General features: G+C 30.4%; 1 protein-coding gene across 7 annotated transcripts in view; it reads left to right on the top strand.

The window, feature by feature from the left end:
* The window catches only part of LOC145296054 (uncharacterized), a 945555-nt gene that overhangs the window by 793092 nt on the left and 133406 nt on the right, over positions 1–19057 (top strand). The gene's annotated exons all lie outside the window — the stretch shown is intronic.

Here is a 19057-nt window from a genome sequence, read left to right as displayed (position 1 = left end):
TTTTGGTTGTCTAGTTCAAGTGTTTCATTTTCAAATTGATACATTGGTATCAGTAGATATACCAAACTTGATTAACTGGAGACCTCATAAAATAATGAAATTTCCATCAAGTTCAGCTTATGCAATATATCTATACTAGCCGGCTCTCTGGCATTGCTGGGTCATAAAAGATGCTTTAATATATTTTAAATTATGCAGATTTCATATTTATTAACAGAGCCAATACTCTATTGATTATTTTATTGTACTCAGTATATAGTTGAGATTTCAAAAGCATTAAAAAAAAAAAAATGACTTGGATGCCATCACCTAATGTCGAAATCAAAACCTAGCTCCCCCCCAGCTTTATTTGTTACCATTTGAGCATAATCCATATGCATATTCATTGAAAAATGAATGTAGTTAAACATATAAATGTATATTTGTGCATGCTTAGAAGACACGCATTAAGTTGACTTGTGCCTACCAAGTTCCAATTTTTCAATTTTGACCACTTAGCAGCTATTTTTTCCTGAAAACCAAATCAAATTTGTTCCACAGGTACGAATCCCTTACACATGAAATTTTAAGTCTGTAGACCAAAAATTAACAGTAGTTTGGTACAGACTATTCCATGCACACTCAAGGTCACTTATATATACTAGCAAACACTTAAATATGATATTTTAATTCATGCAAATTTCATATTATAGAGCTAATTCTCTATTGTACATAATATATAGTAGTTATTTCCAAAGTATAAAATAAAATGACTTCGGTGCCATCAGCTAAAATCCAAACTAAAACATTTATCTCTGTAGCAATATTTGCTGTTATCTGAGCTAACACATTCATATCAAAACTTGACAAATTAACACAGTTAAGCATATAAATGTATATTTGCGCATGCATAGAGCATACACATTATATTGAACTTAGCCTGTTAAGTTCCAAGTTTTGGATTTCGACTACTTAGCAGCTTGTTGGGGGTTTTTTTTTTTTCTTTCTTTTTTTTTTTTTTTTTTTTTTTTTCAACTAAAAACCAAATTCTGTGGAACAAGTCAATTTGGTTTTTTATTGACATATACCAATTTTCAGCTCTGTAGACCAAAAATTGACAGTACTTTGGTTGACTCTTCCACAGTCTTAATGCAGCTCTAAATGCTTGGCAATTATGTACAATGTAGAAAGTATGCACAAATAGAACTGGGCATAAATAGTGAAATGAAGTTAATCAGCCAATAAGAAAGCAAAAAAAAAAAAAACAGTGAATTGATTAGAGTTCGTTTTTAAGGGAATATGCAACTTAGTTATTCTTTCTGAAGTTGCTGTTGTATTCACTTTTAAAATAGAAAAGTAGGCTTTTAATATCAATGTCAGTGTGAAAAATAACTCAACTTGTAGGTTAATAATATTCAAAGATAAAAACCAATGAATTTAACAATGTTTATATAAGAGCACCCAATAATAAATAGAGCAAGATATACTTTTTATTTATATTTAAACATTTTTTTACACAATCATGACAATGTTTTGGTCAATTAGTTATAACTAAAGACCTTGTCAGCCGATACTAGATCCTTCTTTCAAAAGATCAAATCCTCAATGAAATGGAAAGACAAATTTTACAAAAATTGCATTTTAAAAAGTCACATGGTCTCCTAATGATGTAAAGAGGATTTAAAAAAAAAAAATCCAAAAATGAGGGGAGATGAGAAAATAAGACTAGACGGAGGGGAAGAAGGAAAAATGTGTGATACATGCATCCACGCAAAAATTGAAAGTTGGTATTAATTCTCTATCCTCCTTTCACTAGCTAGCGCTGAGAAATAGTCTGTTAACTTCAAACTGTTTAAGGCTGCTAAAACATTTGACATGTACATTTGTTTTAAGGGGAGAAGGGGGTTTATATTTTCTGGCTACCTAGCATTGTATATTTGCTTTATTTTATTTTTTTTATTCAAAAATGAAGATAAATTTTTATTTCCTTTTAAGATATATAAACATTATAGTAAATTATGAAGGAAGTACAGAATAAAATTAATATCTTAGCGTAATAAATATTATTTAATATTAATTTAGATTTTTAAAAAATATGTTTATAATTGATACTAATAATATATAATGGAGAGAATAAAAAATATACAGTAGAATAATAAAAACACTTTTTTTTTTTTTTTTTCATTTTTTTTTTTTTTTTTTTTTTATCATTAGAAAACCATGTCACTTTTTTATGCAATTTTTGTAAAATTTGTTCTTCCATTTCGTTGAGGATTTAACCTTTTGGAAGAAAAGTCTATTATCACTTGACAAGGTCTTTAGTTATTCATAACTGATTGATTGAGAAATTGTCATGATTGTGTAGTGGTATTAAAAAAAATATTTAAATATAAATAAATCTCTCGGACACATAATATTGAAAAATTAAATAGTCAATTATGTCATATAGAAATGTCATTTTGCTTGAAGAGAGGTAAAAATCTTGGTTTCAACACTGCTTGTTAATCGCACATGTGCAGTCGTTTCCTTGTTTTATTTTAAAAAGCTAAATTTGCTACGTGATAACATGTCGTCTTGGACCAATCGATAGTGTTCGCTTACGAACCTTTGCAAGTTCGTGTCTATCATGTGCCATTTTTCTTTTTTTTCTTTCTTTTAATAAGGTTTTTTCTCTCCTATCTTTTAAAATTCTCAAGTTTACTTATGCGCGCCCAGCATGCAGCATATTTTTGTTTCTTTTTTTTCCTTTTAATAATATAAGATAGCACCCAAGTTCCGTTGTTTTTATTTTTAACCGTATTTTATGACTAGGCAATGCCGGGCTACACTTTTTGAGATTCATGCATAGGTCATTTATTTTTCTTTCAATAACACAATACATTTATTTTCGTGTAAAAAAAAAAAAAAAAAAAAAAAAATTCTATTTTGTTATTTTTAAAATTGAATTTCAGTTTGTTTTAAGTTTTTTTGCTCCTATCTTGGAAGTAGGCATAAAAAAAATTCTGAAGTTTATGGACTGTGCTAAGATAACCACCCACAAAGTAACAACTGTTGCTAAGGACTGTAAAGAGAAATCTTTCTAGATTGAGGCAGCATTTAAGCAATTCACTTATAGTGGTGTATAGTCATCAAAAACCACTCAATATCCTGAGAATAGCTTCTCTTTGTATCCAGTCTGCTGAAGAATTTGGTGGAGAGGTGGTCAGGTACTTCTTTTTCAGAGTGATTACATTTTTGTGTTTTTATCTGTTTTTTTTTAAGTAGGTTTGTTTATCTTGTTTTTGAAATTGTTCCATTTATTGTACAATTACCAATATACTCGGATAGGGGTTGGGGTATTGACGTTGCCCATGATGGATTTGACATATAGTAATGAAAAAGTGCTGAATATTCTTAGTATAGCAGGTATGTTCAAATGAAACTTCATTTTTTCTATTTATTATTTTGTGGACCCAGGCAATGCCGGGTATCCTTGCTAGTATATCATAAATGCTAAATTATAAACCACTAATTACTAAAGAATATATTCCTCAAAATGTATGTGTAGTTGATTGTGAGACTAAAACTTTACTAAGATGTATCTGACATAAGTCCAGTCCAAACAGACAAAAGTTTATAGAAGCTAGATCTAATTGTAAGAAAGAAATAGTTACAGCTAAGAGGGAATATACCAAAATTACCAAAAAACACATTGAAGCGCAGAAATTAGGAACTCGTGATTTCTGCAAAATCTATAACAGTGTAGTACATAATGGGCAATCAACGACCCTGAAAATATTAAATTAAGAAAATGTGTAAAAATGTGCCAAGAAATGATAATTATGTTAAAGCAATCGCAAACACATTGGATAGTTTCTTTCTATAATAAATAAATATAAGATAAATGAATGCACATTTAATTTATTGCAGGAAGATATTCTTAAATGTATAGATACAAAAATGTTTTGAACATCCTCCAAAAACTAGTCTGGTTCTTAGAAATCGTTTAGAATTGGAAGGTCTTAGTGAACTGCATAGTCAATTTGTAATTACTTCAATTAACAAAACTGCTAATAATGTAGTTTGTATATATAAATGATACTACATAGAGGAACTGATATGTTATCTACCACATATATCCTAGGAAAATTCTTTTAAATAGCACAATGCAAGAAATTAGGATTAAGCATGGATAAGAGGAGAAAAAATACCAACTCTGTATTGAATTCCTAGAATGTATCAGAAACTGATGCCATCCAAGGTCTGTAGTACTAAACTTAGTAGTTGTTGTTTCGAGATTTTCTTTTCATTTTTTTTTTTTTTTTTTTTTTTTTTTTATTTATTTTTCATTACTAATTTACAATAAAGTAAATATTTTCACGTTCAATTTTAACCTGGCTTGGATAAATAATATCCTGCACGTTATGGAAAAACTTAAAATTATAAATACACACTAGAGAGCCAAGTGTACATCAACTTATGACTTAAGTATTTTTTATAGCAAGATCTCACATCGGGACCTAATCAAGGGATAAAATAAATAACATGTAGTTTTTGAAGGTGGTAAAAAGCTATTAGTTTTATAGATAAGATTTTTGGTCTAATAAAAATAAGGGGTAAGTCTAGTTTCACTGTCTAATCTTCAGGCAGTAATTGAAAATCTTACTTCAAAATAATTTTTGCAAATATGTCAATTGAAATCCATATGTAGTAATATACACGGACGAAAAAAAATGCTTTGGATAATCAGATTTCAAGGTAGTTCTACTAAAATAGCTATATTTTTCAAACCAAAGCACTTCAAGACTTCAAAATACTACTATTTTGTTCGAAAATGAATATACTTTCAAATGAATAAATATGAATGTACTTTATATATTTTAAGAGTTTTAAGCAAATAAAGTGATAAAAATGTGAACGTCATAAAATAGCGTTTTCGGTAAGGTTTTGTAATGACCCTCCCTGTTTTTTAAAGGCCTGTACCATGATTGTATGAAGAATTTCGTCATGAAATTTAGGAAACAATCAGAAGAGGTGTTAATCTTAATACTGTCAAGTGTCCGAAATATTTTTGACTATTTCTTTTTTTTGTCATGTTAAAAATAAGACTTTAATATGACAAGTATCGAACATTTTGAAAAATTTCATCGGACACCCACTAGTAAGTAAATCATCCTTTTTAATATCTTTATCAATTAAAAGTATTATTCTTTGTTGAGTAGAATCGCGGTAATTGATAATAATTTAAAAGGACCTACCCGAAAAAAAATGTTTATTTCTCGAGTTTGGTCAAATTAAGTTAGTATTAGTAGCAGCAGGAGCAGCAGTATAAACAACACGCGTTCTTTAATTTTTATTCACAAATGAATTAAGAAAAACATGAAAATATGAATATAAATGTTCCGATATGTTTAATTAGAGCTATTTTGTTATTAGAATAACATTAGTTTAGAACTATTCAGTTTTCAGAATGTATAATAATAATAATCCCAACCAATTCGGCATTATGAATACATTATAATTTCTCACATTTCTGGTCAAATTTAAAAACATGGTTAAAAAAACAAAAAAACTTTTGTAGATATATAGCTTGCATGCACTTTTATTCATTGCATTAGTTTTGAACAGTGAATTACAACAATGTTTTACTGCGAACAGTCACAAATGTTTTTTTCCAAATCAAAAGATGTATGAAAATCTTGTTTGTATTACTGTACACATAGATTTGAAAAAGTTGTCAAAAAACAAATATATATAACAAATAAATGTTATTAAAGACAAGATAAGTTACTTTTCTACCTAACTGGATATGTTTTTAGTGTTTATATTTAATGTAACATGTTTATTCAGCTCGAAAACAGTGTTTACCGATGTATTGGAAAATTTAAAATGGCGGCCGACTCTCTCTTTGGGGCGATAAGTTTGGGAAAATGAGTTATAAATAAAAAACTAGACAAAATATTGTTAGAAACTCGCTCAATATATGTTACTGTGACATAGGCGGTTTTTAACAGTATTTTGACTAGTTTTTTATTTTTAACTCATTTTCCCAAACTTACTGCGTGAAAGAGATAGTTGGCCGCCATTTTTAACTTTCCAATACATCGATAAGCATTGTATGTTTTTCAAGCTGAATAAACGTGTTACATTAAATAAAAACACTAAAAACATATCCAGTTAGGTAGAAAAGTAACTTATCTTGCCTTTGATAACATTATTTGTTATGCATTTGCTTTTTGATAACTTTTTCGAATCTATGTGTACAGTAATACAAACTCCGTTATTTTTTTCCTACTTATTAAACAAAAGGTATTTTTACAATCTGCTCCAGCGTAGTATAAACAGCCTATGGAATAAACACCTTCAACCTCGAAAATAGAAATCAATAAATTTATGAAATTTTCTTCAAAATTTCGTAACACAGTTTCTTAAATTAAAACTAAATATAACATTTGCTGACTTATTTACCTGTCGAATACACACACACACACACACACACACATATATATATATATAACTTTCTGTAAGATATTTATTTGAAATGAAATTTTTGTGAAACTAACCGCCCTCCCCCCTCTAATATTGTTTTTGTTGTTTTTGTTTCTGTCAAGTCTTCAGTATGTTCACACATAATTTTCCTTATTCCTACAATTAATTCAAAGTTCGAATGGCAACCCTCCCCATATTCTCATTGCATAGAAACCCACTTAAAACCACACATAATCGTCTTAAAAAAAATAAAACAAAAAGCATACAGGAGTTATCTCCCATAAAAAAAAAACAGTTAACTGCCCTAAAATGCTGGGAATGACTTGTAATGGGGAATTATTTTACATTAAATTCTAAAATAATTTGTTTATCTTTCATTAGAGTTTTTCATGGCATTTCATGCATAATTGCCTAAAAAGGTAGAATCACATTTTGGAGGGGTGGTCAGAAGGGGTAGGGTGGGGTTAAACAGAAGGTGTTAACCTACAATAATACCAACAATATATTCATTTTTAAATGGTCCTATGTTTAGATTTAAGTTTTTTGTACATAAAGCACATTACAATTCAACTAGGAATTTTCGAACTTTATGGATACATGATATTTTTAAGGAATTGCAGCATATTTCTGCACATTTACTGCAGATTATTTGGAAACCATGAACTTTTGGAGATTTTCAGTTGCATATTCTGATTCCTTGTACAAAAATACATTTATATGGTAAATTTCATTGCTTAGTCTTGTGTTTTAACAAAGATATGGTATTTTTACTGAAAAAGTAGTGTAAAAAATGTGACGAAACGCATATGGTCTTAAATAGGGGAAAATATCCAAATGTGTGAGGCACAAAAATAGTCATAGCTTCCTTAATTTAAATCAGATTTTAAAAATTTAAAAAGATTCTTTCTTAGCTCATCAAGCTCTTTTTATGTATACCAATAGTGAAATATTTTAAGCTATTTCAATTTTTTCATGTGTATTACTATATAGAGATTCTGCCTCGTTTGGCACTAATTCGTACTTGTATAAATGCAAATGTGTCTTCATTGGTTGATAGTAATACTATAGACAGGTACATGCATTTCATAAATGTAAACGATATATAGATATGCATTGTTTAAGTGTTGGTAGCGAATTCATAATTTCCTTGACCATAATGAAGTTATACAATATTCTTTGATTTGGACATTGCAGTTGAGGAAGGGATTTTTGTTTATAAATTATTTGATAAGAGATGCTTTTCCCCATTTGATACTGTGTGAATGCCACACAGAAGAAATGAAATTCAGGGATGTGAGTTTTCACCTTTTTTATAATTCAAAACCTGGAATTCCATTATTTTATTTTTTTTTTTTAAGGCCAAATCGTCTGAGCTTTATTTCCTTATTTTTTTTTTTTTTTAACAATTTGGCTTGATTTTATTTCTCTTTCTCTCACTTTATTTTTTTTTTCTTTCTGTTTTTTTTTTTTCTTTTTCCTCTATCAAATTTTGTCTTGCTTTACTTTACCTCCTCTTCCTCTCTTTGTAAAAATGTTAATTTTGTCATACTTCAAACGAGTCATGGGTAGGAGAGATGGAGAACTTTTGTTTTCTCAATGAATTATTTTTTAAAGCATAACTTTTAATATGAATAATAAAAAAGTATTGATGATTAACACCCTTTGTTAAATCACCCTCTCCCACACAAATGAGATTTTACTTTTTTTAGCGGATTATGAGTGAATACCTTGAAAAACTTGGAAAAAAGAAACAGTTTTGGATTTGAAGTGACACTCTTTTTTATGGTCTTATAAGTGTTTTCTTGGAGTGGAGCTACTTAGGCTTAATGGTAATTAAAAACTTTTTAACTATTTAACATGAAAATCATCCCCCTGCCCCCTCCCAAAAAATCATAGCATTTTTTTTTTTTAACTCCTGTAAAAAGCTAGAATGGCCATAGGCTCATTTTACATTATATTCCATACATTTGTCAAAGTAGGAGAGGTGAGGTTGGGAAATTCACAATGGGGACAATTTGTTACATACAAATTGAAAAATGTCCGCATTTTACTGAGGTTATGTATAAATAGCTTGCCATGAATTTCATCATCATGCAGGGTATGTTTGATGCTTGATAGTTTGCATTTTGTGTGTATGTGTCTGTGTTTGTGTGTCTTTGTTTAGTAATGTCAATCAACCTTAAAACACATAGGATAATTGCAGATTTCAAAATAGTTATTAAATTATTATTAATTATTAAAATAACCAAAACACTTCGTCCTCAAAATACCACCATTTTGTTCAGACATGAATAACCTTTTATATGTAATAAATAATAATCTATGATATATTTTAGGAAAGTAATGAAAATATTAACACTATAAAAATGACCATTTTTGTGTACTTTTTTTTTTATCCTCCTGCTTGGTACCATTCCCCTATGAGGAAATTTTGTCATGAATTTTGGAAAACAATCAGAAAAGCATAATTCTCACTTAACATGGCGCGTTTCAAACGTTTTTATTTCTAAATATATTCGTACCCCAAGTAATAACTAAATTAATGCTTTTATTTTTTATGCATTAAAATGATAATTTTGTGTTGATTTCTCTTTTGGTATCAGCTGTTTTTAGTGAGCCTCTCCCTCATAATTTCAAACGTTTCAGCGAAAATAAACAATTTGACTAGTTGCACCAAGATAATCAGCAGCTGAAGCAGCAGCAGCCGCTGTCAGCTGTTTAGTTTGAATTCAATAAGTTTTGTAAACTACATTTACAGGTTTATTTGGAAAACAATTTTTTAAACTTTTGTTTAAAATTAATGCAGTTTGTAATTCTTTTACCTTCAAGAAATATTGTTTTTCCAATGTATTTAATTTAAATTTTAATTGTAAATGATTTTCTAGCTGCCAAAAGAAAGGTACTTTTATTATTTGTGAATACCCTAAAAAAAATGATGGGGAAAAAAAGAAACAACAAAATAGAGGAAGATTACTTTTGCATATAAATTTAATTTATTATGATCCCCCTTTTTCCGGCATTTTTTCTTTTAGAGCAGTTAGTACTCCAAATGTTTTTTCTATTTTTTAATTTAAAAATTATGCCATCATTAAATCTAGGTGTACATGACAAGCTCACCTCCTAAAAGTGCCTCTCTTGAACCTGTTATACAATTAACCTTAAATCTGAGTGACAAGCTCCTCCCCCAAATCTCCTTTAACTCTAAGGTAGTGGCAAACCCCTTTCATACAAACCGTCTTAAAACTATACATAATCGTCCAAAAATAAAAAAAACAGAATTTGTCTCTCATAAAAAAATACATTAAGTGCCCTAAAACGCTAGAATGGACTGAAAATAATGGATTATTTTACATGAAATTTATATGTGAAACTAATCCCCCACTCCAAATTAATTGTTTTTGTATTTCTTTCTGCTAACTTTTCAGGATGTTCACATGTAATTGCCCCTAGCTCTACCACTAACCCAAAGTTTGAGTGGTAAGTGTCCTTCTACAAAGACCTGCTTAAAACTACACATAAGTGTCTATAAAATAATTTTTAAAAAATGCACAGGATGTATTTTCATTAAAAAATTAATATCCCTTTAATCTAAGATTATTTTACATTAAATTTTTTGCATTATAACAAAATTAGGAAAGATATGGATAAGAAAACCCAGGAAGACTATAGTGAAAATAGTTGCAATTGCAGAAACCCAGATGTATGTCCACTTGAAAGAAAATGCCTAACTTCGGATATTGTCTATAAATGTGAGGTCATAACTGAAAACAGTAGTAAGGTATACTTAGGATTGACAGAATGCCAATTCAAAGATAGATTCTGTAACTACTTAACATCCTTCAAGTTAAAAATAGGTAAGGAAACAAACATCAATAACAGTGAGAATGGCAATGATAACGATAATAGTAAGAATAACGAAATGAATAATTGAATCAGGAAAAGTAAGAAGATAAACAACATAGCACTAGGTGAATGGATTAGGGAACTCCATAGAAATAAAACTGAATACGAATTAAAATGGTCCATAGTAGAGAGGGCTAGTAAGTATAAACCAAATAAATCGAAAAGGTGTAACATCTGCATCCTTGAATCATCTCGCATATTAATATCTAAGGAAAATTTATTAAATAAGTGACTGAATATAGTGCATGGATGCCTGCATAAGAATACATTCCTGTTTCCCACATTAGGCCAGACTAAATAAAAAGAATAACAAAAATAGGAGATATATAAATAAGTAAATAAATATACATAAGAGATTGGGAGGGATAAAATAAAAAATGAGATTAGCATATAACTTATGCTTAATATAGAAAATACTAGCAGGACCTGTTAACTAGTGGAAGCCTGTCTCCCCACCCCACCCCACCCTCACAAAAAAGTAGACTACGGTTGTTGAAAACTTGCAGGTACTGTTTGAATATAAAAAAAGCGAATAAGAGAATGCATAAATCTGTATACAATAATAAAATTAGGAAAAAATGGTCCATTAGAATAAGAATAGAAAGTATAAGCAGATTTTTTAGAATTTAGGTATTCTGCCTATATATGAACTGTTTAGATTGATAGAAACGGCCCATGTTAAGAACGGTTTTTGGAATAGACACCACCAACCTCCCCTTGGAATAGACGCCCCCAACATCTCATGTAGAAAATGTATATCGGAGTAGAGCACTCCCTTTTTAGCTGGAGGGGGGGGGGTAGATAAATAAATTCCCCAAATTTAACTGAAAATCGTAGGCAGCATACCCACACGCAAATGATATGGTTGGTGACAGTGTCAATAGGAGAGAAGTGGATTTTTGTATTGTGCGCAAGTACAAATCTGGTAGGCATTGAATCACAGTGCAGAATGCATGTGTTTATATCTCTAGAAGCACTTGTCTTCACAAAATTTGAATGAGATAAAATGTTCACATGTGTGCGTGTAAGAGAAATCTAATCATCTACTATACTAGTAAATGGCAAAAGGCAAAATTGTAACGAAAAATGTGGACGTAATGTGTTAAATCCCCCTGAAAAATGTTAACCTGTGCATGTATAAAGAAATGTAGCTGTCAATCTTATTAGTAAATTGCAAAAACAAAAATAAGCGAAGGTGAACATGTATTGGTTGATTGTGCATCTTTGCCACCTCACTATTTTTTAATTAGTTTATTCAGTTTCAATTCAAGCTTTGCAATATCTTTTTTATTATTAAATTGTTAGGTGGGAGCACAGAATAGTTACCAAACCCCCCCCATGTTTATAATGGCTTTCAAAATAATGTTATTATTTCAGTAAGGGCCACAACAGCAAAAGTACCCATGTATTTGTTTCATGGCAGGTTTTTATTTGAGAGGGTGAGGGCGATACTGATAAATGGAGATATCAAAATACCTTGGCCAAATCACTATGAAAGAAATTGTTCGCGTCCATCAAACTGAAACATCGAATTGGAAACTTGAAAACAAAATGAAACTTTATTTTTATTATTACCAGAGAAGGTGTATTTTCCGTTATTTTAGTAAGAATAAATTACTAATTCATTATCTTTCTTATTAAAATGAAATAAAGTAATTCTTTTTTTTCCATGCGTACTTGAATAAAGTTCACTGAAAATGTAAGTAATAAATAATACGATGCTATTGGTCAAATAACACAACAAATAAGTAATAAACAAGAATTGTTATTTCGGTCCGAAACTTTCAATCTTTTAAATTAACTGAGAATTTGCTATGAATTTTAAAGCCGTGAATTGTTATTCGACAGTTTAAAGGTTTTACATATTTCGTTTATTTTTTTTTGTAAACAATGCAATTTTAATCATTTGTTAATAGTTACTTTATAACTCCTCAGAAGCCTTTAAACTGTTGAATAGAAAGCAAATTGTCATAATAAAAATAAAGTTTGTTTCATTTAGATTTCGAATTTCCAATTCAATGTTCGAGTGTTATGGACGCAGATGATTATTTTTAGTGGTGATTTGGTCATGGTAATTCAATACTAGATGAAAATTTGCTAAGAATATTAAGGCCGACAGTTTTGTATCTTTTGTGAAAACAAAGCAATTTTAATTGTTTGTTAATAGTTGCAAGCATATATGGAGAAGACTGTATGTATATAAATTATTTTATTTGCACAAGTTTGTTCCATGATATAAGGCTATAGTTAATTGTTTATGAGGAGTTAATAATTAAAAAATAAATTTTAACACTTACTGTTTTGTGGATATCAACAATCGATGTAGAGAAATCGGACCATATTTATGCAAGTTACATAAGATGGTGGGGAATAGTTTAGACATAATAAATTTATATATGCTATCTGTTAATGCAAACCTACGGGAATTTGGTCCAGAGGAGAATTTCTGTAATCAAAATATTATATACAGGATGAATCAGATATGAATTATGGGGACAGCTACTTTTATAAAACCTCAAGCTAAAACTGAAGCAAATAATGAGACATACCAAACATATAAGGTTAGATTAAACAATTTTAGTAACAGTTAAGGAAGCGATGGTAAACTCATAAATAGAGACAGTAAAGCACTGATAAGAATAGATTTCTTAAGTCTATATAGCTTAGAAATGCGACATAAATATGACAATTAGATAACTAGGAAGTAAGATATATAACAAGTATAAAGAAAGGAAATCTTCAGCTAGATATTATAGAAATGTAATGGTTAAAAAAAATAGTAACATAAAAAACAATTCACAAATTAGCCAGCAAATGTTAATTTAATGAAAAATAAAGGGAAATAACTAAGCAAAAGATATAGTAAGAAAAGTAAATTAGTGATCAACAAAACGGAATGTTTACTTGTAGACAGATAAACAAATACTTCCCAAGAATATTGTAGTTTTGATACAGAGAAATTTAAATTGATAATCATATACAATAAGGAATAAATGGAGAAAATAAATTTTAGGAGGTAAATTAAATTAAATGAATAAAAGGAATTATTATAAATACAAAAATTTGGCTGTGGCTTTAATCATATTGTAGTTAAAAAAAAAAAAAAAAAAAAAGCAATACATTAAATTGAAAATAATATAATAATTAAGAAAATAAATTTAAGGGAGTAAGTTATATTAAATAGAATAAAAGGAATAATTATAAATACGAAAGTATGGCTAAAGTGGAAAAATAAATAAAAAGATGGAAACTTAACCAACAACGAAAATTGCACCCTCAACATAGTGGTATGATTTTGATTGTTTGTGATATGTGAAGATTGTGTTTGAATATGTTTTTTTTATCCATGGAATTATCTGAAGAGTTTGCAATTAGGTTAGTGCAAAAATATTGTTTCCTCACATCTTACTTTTAAATATGATTTCTGAATTAATTCATTGATATATATATATAGCCATGTTATATATCATTTTGAAGTGCGTTTTTCACTCTATCATGGGTATTATTCATTACCGTTTTTAATCTCTTCATTCATTTTTTCGACAGCATGGATGAAATTCAAATCAACACAATTTTCTTGTTCCAGTTCAAACTAGGCTGAAAAGCTGCTGAGATAGCTCATGATATTAAGGATGCGTTTGGCCCAAGAGCCACTAACGAACATGTGGCACAACGGTGGTTCAAGAAATTTTGCAATGGTGATGAGAGCCTCCAAGCTGAAGACGGTTGTGGTCGGCTAACTGCGCTTGATAATGAACATTTGAAAGCCTTAATTGAAGCCAATTCTCACAAAACCATACAAGAAGTTGCTGTTGAACTTGAGGTTAACCACTCAAGTCGTTTGCCATTAAAGCAAATAAGGAAGTTAAAAATGTTGGATAAATGAGTGCCGCATGAATTGAATGATAATAAAGAAATTGTTGTTTTGAGGTGTCTTCTACGCTCCTTCTGCACAATAAAAACTGCCCATTTCTTGAGTGGATTGTGACATATGATAAGTGGATCCTCTACAACTAGCAACATTCGGCACAGTGGTTGGATGCCGGAGAAGCTCCACAACACTTCCAAAAGCCAAAATTGTACCAAAACAAGGTTATGGTGACTCATCCATCACAATTTCTTGAATCTGGACGAAACGATTATGGTAGGGAAGTACTGTCGACAAATTGATGAAATGCACCAGAAGCTCCAACGTATGTGCCCGAGAATGGTCAATATGAAGGGACCAATTCTCCTCCTTGGCCACATGTTGCTCAAATGACTCTGCAGAAGCTGAACGAATTGGACTACGAGACTCTGCCATATTCACTGGACCTCTCACTCACCGATTATCACTTTTCCAAGCCTCTCAACTTCTTGCACAAAAATGCTTCAAAACCCAAGATGATGCAGAATCAGCCTTCAATAACTTAATTGCTTCCAGAACTCGGAACTTCTATGCTAATGGGATCAATAAACTTGTTTCTTTTGGCAAAAATGTGTCAATTCTAATGGTTCTTATTTCGATTACTAAAGTTTATGAAAGGAGTTATAAGCTTTTGAAGTCGAACATCAAAAAATATTATTTTTGCACCTACCTAAAACATTAAAAAATACAGTGATAACATATTTTTACTGTTTGTTGAAGATTGCTAATGAAACATGTAACAAATACTCTCATGAGAAAATAGAAGTATGTGTTTTCAAAAATTGTGAATTGAACTTATATATATACATGCATGCTCTGAATATCATTGAGCATCAGACAAATGTAGTATATTTGGTATAATTCTATTTATATTATTGTCTGTCCTGCTATAACTGTAAAAACATTACTTTTAAAATATTTACAAGAAAACCATAAATGTGTGTGTGTGTGTGTGTATGTATATATATATATATATATATATATATATATGATAAAATTAGTATCTCAAGAATTCAATCTCCTTTGTCGTTGTAAATTAGTGTTAGGATAGAAATATGGGAGATGGAAATACTTCTGTATTAGTAGTGTTGAGGGCTGTTTATGTGGATGGCATATATAAGTTTCTTTCTGAGATGCATTATATTATTAATGTTGAACATGCGCGCACACACATCAATGTTATTTTTTTTAAAGCTATAATTATATTCAGTATGAGTAATCTCCACCTGGGAGATAAGAAAGTGTTATCTCTCTTAGAATTGAATCCAGCCAGCCAGCGCAGCCGCAGTCCAGATTGAACTCGCTACACGAGTTTGTAGTGTAATTCCCATATTTGAGGACTGTACAAATACAGGTGTATAATCGTGGATATAATACCTGCATTTTGGGGATTATCCGTGATTTTCGTTCATTTTTGGCTAATTTTTGGGTAAATTTGACCCATTTTGAACCCTTAAGATACCTTGAAAAGCCCTATATAGGTGGGATAGCCAGTGAGAATGTTAGATTTAATGATATAGAGCCATTTATGGTCAAAAATTGCACCCTGTGTGGCTTGGGAGGTGCATTTTGGAAAATCCGTGATTTCCGACCATTTTTGGCTAATTTTGGGGTAATTTTGACCCATTTTGGACTCTGAGATACCCTAAAAAACCCTATACTTGTGGGATAGCCAATGGGAATGTTAGATTTAATAATACAAATGCATTTATAGTCAAAAAATGCACCCTGTGGCTTTCAATAAGTGATTAAGTGTGTTCGGGGGCAAAATTTGGGCCATTTTCACGCGTCGACGCGATCAAATCACGTTTGGGGCCAGCGACCCTCCAATTTTGACCCATTTTGAAAAAAATCACTTGTTCCCATCTATTTACATATAAATGAAGGTAATAAGCCACTTTTGGCATTTATTTGAAAAATTTTGTTTCTATAGCCTACCCCTATTAAAATGGGGAGTATGGTGAAAATATGTACTTTCACCTAACAATTTAATAAAAGCGACATCGTAAAAACAGAATTCCTTGTTTAAATAATTCTAAATAAGAAAAATCATTTATCTTTTTAGTTCAGCTATTTTACTGTGCAATATTTATGAAATAGGTTAAACCTTTTTTTTAAGTTTATGACCGTTTTTGTTATCCCAAAAGCTTATTAATAATTATTTGTGGTAAATGTTGTGGCCCTGTAGGTGTCAGAATTTTGGAGAATATACTTCCAAAATAAACTATTAAAATTGTTTAAAAAAAATAATAGAAATATTTTTTATTTAAAAAAAAAAGTGTTTACAAAATGCCGGCAATAAAAAAATATTTCTATTATTTTTTAAAACAATTTTAATAGTTTATTTTGGAATTATATTCCATAAAGAAAATAAATAACTCACTTTAAACAGAAAAATTACGAGTTTTGTATGTGTTATTCCCAGTTTTGTGTTAGGGTTGTCAAAAATTCCCCCCAAATTCTGATACTGCTAGTGACGCTGTAAACGAAAATAACGTTTAAAATTATGGAAAATGAGTAGTTTCCAAGATATGAAGAAATGTTAGTTTTAAAAAATGGGGGATCACTTTTCTATAAAAATTGAACGTAAAATGAGCACCCACTTTATGGCCATAGTTTTCTTTATTTTTTTTTTTTTAGGGGCGCTTTCTTTTTAACAAATAAAAGCGAAGAAAAATGAGTATGGCCACCTTTATGTTGGGGGTTGGGAGTCAACGTATAATGAACACAGTTTAACGTAAAATGAGCACCCCCTTTCAAAAAGTGTAAACAATTTTTGTCGGGGATTGGGGGTCAACTGTAGGTGCTCATTTTACGTTTAGTTCTGTTCATTCCTACATCAAAGAGGCACTTCACCTTGTTTGAGGTGAAAATGTAATTTTTTAAAATATTGCTCGTTGCCTATGTAAAAAAAAAAAAAAAAAAAAAAAAAAAAAAAAATGGCCATAAAGTGGGTGGTCGTTTTAGGTTGAATTATTCCCCCCCCCCTTTTTTTTAAAACTAATATCTCTTTATATCTTGGAAACTACTAGTTTGCCGTAATTTTAAACGTTATTTTCATTTTCAACACCCCCGAAAACCTGTAAAAGTGATAATTTAAAAGGATTTTTCAAGGGTGGACTAATTATGCACATTTACCTTATTTTTTTATTTTATCGTTTTTTTGTCATGTAATTTAAAAAAAAAATTTTTTTTTTTTGTATTAAGTCAAACATGGTACGATTTTCTTTTAAATTATTTCTTTAGGTATGTGAACTTCATTTTCAACCTGAAGACATACAGCGAGAGGCATCAGCATTTGATGAAAGGACTGGAAAGACAATTAGTGTTAAATTAAAAAAATCCCTATCTAAAGGATGGTGCTATTCCTCGAATATTACCAAACTGTCCCTCCTATTCATTGTCATCAACCACTTTTAGAGTCTCCTAACACAAAGAAAATGCGTTTAGATCTGTTGCCAAGGTCGCTGGAAAAATCATCGGATCCTTCTATCGATCCAGTAGATATCTCACTGCTGATGCAATTCTCTATCTATATAAGAGCCAGATACGTCCAAGGATGGAATACTGTTGCCACATATGGGCAGGAGCTGCTAGAAAAGACTTGTCCTGCCTTGATAGGGTTCAAAATAGACTTCGTGGCCTGGTGGGAGATGTCCTTTTCTCTTCGCTGCAACCTCTATCTCACAGAAGAGATGTTGCGAGTTTGTCTCTGCTTTATCGTTATTTTCATGGAAAGTGTTCGACTAAGCTTCAATCTATGGTTCCCCCCTCGCCAAACTTTCACAAGAAACACTAGACTAGCTGAAAACATTATCAATAATTTTCCACACTCTTTATCTGTGCCTATACCTAAACATAGATTCCATGATCAAAGCTTCTTTCTTAGAACTGCACGCCTGTGGAATTCTTCCATTTTCCTGCTTTCCAGCTGTCTATAATATGGTTGTCTTCAAGTCCAACGTGAACAAGTTTCTGATGAGCCGTTCCACTTAAGTTAACAAATTTACCGAACTTTCATTACTATCGATTACTATATTGTCCTTTTGACTACTCTACACTCTTTAACCCTTATCCTTGAGTGGCCTATCGGCCTTGATAAGTGGGGACGCTTATGTAAAAAAAAAAAAAAAAAAATTCTGCTCTTAAGCGTGCATTGTGTGAAAATGTTGCTGACGAGTTAGTTACGGAAACGTAAAATTTTCCATAATATTGATGCATTTAGAAAAAAAATTAACATTTATAGATAAAAATTATTGGACTTCTATTATCATTATATGCCATATAAAGAGATGCCCATGCCCCAAAATAAAATGTCTATGGTGATTGAACCAGACTTGGCCGTTAGAGTATTCTGTAGTGATGTGGAAATGAGTGCTATAGGGGAGTATAGAATTCGTAAACATGTAACAGAGGAAAATACTCTGCAGATTTTGATGGAAAACATGAAAAAAATGGACATCGAAGAACAGGAAATGAAAACTTCTAATATAAGTTCTTTATTAAAATTCATCTTATCAGTTTTGCTATTAGTGCAAGATGAATCATTTAAATATTTTAATGCCATTAAGTTCATATATGAACAAATTAACATAATGACAATGAATAAGGTTAATTATTCGAGTGAAATGATTGTATTTTCTTCCTTATTATATAACTACTCCCCTTGAGGGTACAGACTGTTAAGAGACACTAAAAATGTAATTTTACCATGCTATTCAACCATTCGAAGATTAACCTTATCAACTTCTATGAATCCTGTCATTGAACAACAATGTATATTAAAAGTAAGTTCAAGTT

The sequence above is a fragment of the Euprymna scolopes genome, chromosome 16, assembly GCF_053919585.1.
Source record: "Euprymna scolopes isolate OS-2025 chromosome 16, ASM5391958v1, whole genome shotgun sequence".
Lineage (NCBI taxonomy): Eukaryota > Metazoa > Mollusca > Cephalopoda > Sepiida > Sepiolidae > Euprymna > Euprymna scolopes.
Note: the sequence above shows the minus strand (reverse complement) of the source record. Positions and strands in the feature narration are given on the sequence as shown.